Here is a 3,776-nt window from a genome sequence, read left to right on the forward strand (position 1 = left end):
AACATGGGATCAACCACAGACTACAAGTGACTTTTGCCAACTAGACTTCATGTTAAAAAAACCAATGGTTTTCTCTCTGTATACGTATCCATATCCATTAGAAGTATCGTCACGTAATGTGTAATCTCTGAAAGAAAATCAATAACTGTTCCCGTGTCTGGATTCAGTGTAATAGCCGATTTCTTTGAATCTTCAGGTTTTTTATATGAAATATTTAAAAGGCATACGATATAATATAGCGAGAGCTGAATCATGAATTTGAAAAAGACAACTTTTTATGTCAGTCATACCAATTACATAATATACAACACTGGGGTGTTCAAACATATTTCTATTCAAGATTGCAATTACGCATGTCTGCTTTTCATAAATAAGTGCTGGATTTTGTTTGAAGAAATTATTTTCCTAATTAAGATACTTCCATAACATTCTTTGTGCTGTGCTGAAATCGTTTCCTATCGATTTTACAGTTAAGTTTGTATATTTATGTATAATTTGTTACTTAATAAGTGGTGATAAAATTAACACAAGTTAACTTCTTTGTGCCAAATAAGAATATGATCTAATCAATAGTATGTCTCCAACGTATCCGACTCCCTAGCCTATGCTTGCTAGTTCGAGAATGATCATATACTACATTTTAAATAAACTGGTGAATACAATTTCAACATTTTCACAACCTTTAACTTAAGAGATATCAAAATTAAACGTGCATTTTAAACGAGCAGTATGTAATGTGATATAACTGATTCATTCTTAAATTCATATCTTAACCCGTACGTTAAATAGAAACCGTTTCCATCTACAGTGATCAGAAAGGGTTATGATGTCAATATTGCGAGCTTTTGTTTAGGTGCGAGTCAATTAATGCCGATTTCACTCGCAAATATTTATATTTAAATTCAGTTTTACAACTTCTTATTAACCATCCGGATTAAAAAGGTTTCATTTCATGCTAAAATTGTGCGTTGTATGACAAATGTTTTATTTATCGGTCGTTTGACAGCTTTTCAATCCTTAAGAAACAAAATACTTGCAGAGGCAACAGACATATATGTATAGATTTTTTTCTCGTACATTTGTTAGATACCACTGGATGTTTTGAATTTGTGGTATAAAAATTTGTATATACAAAGATATATTTTTGTATGTAAAGAAACCATTCATTGTCGCAAAGGTAATACATTTTTCCCCATTATTCATATCGAATTAATGTTGAACAAAACAGACAATCTGTTTTAAATATTCATTTCCCGACAATTTTGATAAGATAAACTGTTTGCGATATTTGGATCTTGGATATTTAATAAATTTTTAATTGAACACGTTATTACTTTTGTGACATTGATTTTTACACATGTAAATAGCTATGTACTTGTAATTAACATTCGTATACTGTCTGTAATCTACATGCATGTTAGACTCTACATCAGCCGCTTATCTCAATCTTTTCCTACAACGAAACCTCCAAAGTGCAAGATAAATGTGATGTCCTACCCATTTCTGGATAGCAACATACCTGCATCCCGAGCCTATGGTGTCTACATTCCGCAGTTGATTCAAGAGTCTTATCTTACAACATCTTTCAGATAATTTAGAATTCTATAAATCTGATGAATTTTAAAAGGGGTCTTTAGGCTTGTAACATTACGGTGAAATACGTTTCGAGTAGACAGAAGGTCAAAAAAAATATTAAGCGGTGAATGGCTAATCCGCATCCGCTGGATGTGTTTAATGACGATTGACAGTCTTTATCACTCACTATCAATCTACCTCTGGGCTGCGTGTTCGGGGCACACGTGAGACATTCACCGGCTACTGGTGTTTTTTTCTCAGAGAATTCAGGCTTTCCTCCACCTTTCCAACCAGGCATGTCCTTAAATCACATTAGCTGTTTACAGGTCAAAAAAGACAATGAAGTAAATCAAACCGCATAATAATAAGCCACATCTAAAACAAAGCTACCCTTATTTCATTAATCATAATCAGACCATATTTATTTCACGAGTGATTGAACATAATATACAGCTGATTACAATTCAATGTATCAATGTAACATTTTCTTTGATCGGATGTTTATATGGCCTAGTGGAGTAATTAGATCACGATTCCAATTTTTTCCGTTGTGACGTCAAAATTTAAAGGCTTCATATTCATGAGAACGTCATCAAAGAAAGAATAAGCTACTTTACACTTTACAGCTCTTCCGCAACTTTTAATCTAAGTAATGAAGTAAACATACTGCTTTCGATGAAAAAATAGATTGTATTCATTTCCCAACAATTGCGAATCAAGTTTGTCTAACATATTAATCACTCTTATTCCATTTTATCATATTAAAATCTTATTTTTTCCTTCTACTATAGTAGAAGATGTATGAAGGGAGATCACTCCGATTCAATGTCGTCCTCGTGTCGCAGGTGGTGGCATTCGCTATTTCTTATTGAGTATTCGTGCTAGTGTAAAAGGGGACAAGGGTTAAAAACAAAGTACAGAAAGGAAAGGCCGACAGCATGCATGTATTTTTCGGGTTAATTCAATTCATTATAATCAAGGTAATCATGTATTAACTTGACACTTCAAAATGCCTTCCATAGCCTTATCCTGCAACAATCAGGAAACAAATTACACCAACGTGATAATAACTGTTACTGACCCAATTGGACGCGCGTGCCGAGATTTATTATGGGAGAAAAACGTAATATTTTGAGAAAATAAGGTGGTCAAAATTGTGAAGAAAGAGGTGACGTCACTAATTTATTTGATGTAAATGTTTTAATAGAAATGGAATCACATATATTTAATTATTAACTTTATTTTGAACGCATTGTAATTCCGGTTGTTTTTCAATAGATCTTTATGGTGTAAGGAAGACACACTAGAAATTAACACATTTCCTAGCAGATTTTGAGTTAGTAAATAGGGTTGAATAATAAATTACGCTGAAACATAAAAGTCCTTCATGGGCACGTCAGTGATGCTAAGGGCCTAAATTGTTGAAATGATATCCAGGATAATTTAGCTAATACTAATTGTTTTACCTTGAATAGCGTTCGAGTTGATACTAATGGTGTTGGATTAACTATGGAGATGTCCCAGTCCTGCTTTACACATTGTTTATATGTTCATTCCAATTGTCCATTACTATTGAATAAAACCATTATCTGATGATAGCAATAATATGGTGTTTCGTGTTTGTCTTAAATTCCGTAAAACACATGCAAAACACTGGAACCTGGATAATCCAAACAGGGCACTGAGGGAAGCGAACAAAGAGCACATGGAAGTAACTTAGGTCAACACATAAAAGGACATAAGGCCCATCAACCAGTGAAAGACACATTTATTCAAAAGGAAATAAAAACAAACTAAAAGGTAAAAGACAAATGCTAAAAATCTTAAATGGTTATATTATCACAAAATGGCAAGTCATTCGATGATTTTATTAAACGTGTTAAATGTGTAACGGTGAATGGCCCATCACATCCTATGCACCGAAGATTATCTTCACCTTTCCACATATATGTGTAAGGTATGTATGGCCCATCCGATGAGTGGCAAGGACAATTTCCTCTCTGTGAATATCTCTGATAGTTTAAAATCAGTAAGATGAAGTTTAAAAACAGCAGGTGGTAGCTATAAAGCTTCCTTTCCAGCATGATCTGTTTTTTCATTGCCTGGTATTCCCATGTGCCCATGAACCCAGAAAAAAAATTAGGAAAGTTTGAGGCAAGTTCATGACATAGAATTCATGTATTAAGAATAAAAATATTTTC

This window comes from Ylistrum balloti, unplaced genomic scaffold, assembly GCF_031769215.1.
Source record: "Ylistrum balloti isolate Yb309-2 unplaced genomic scaffold, AGI_CSIRO_Ybal_v1 Utg370082, whole genome shotgun sequence".
NCBI classification, from domain to species: domain Eukaryota; kingdom Metazoa; phylum Mollusca; class Bivalvia; order Pectinida; family Pectinidae; genus Ylistrum; species Ylistrum balloti.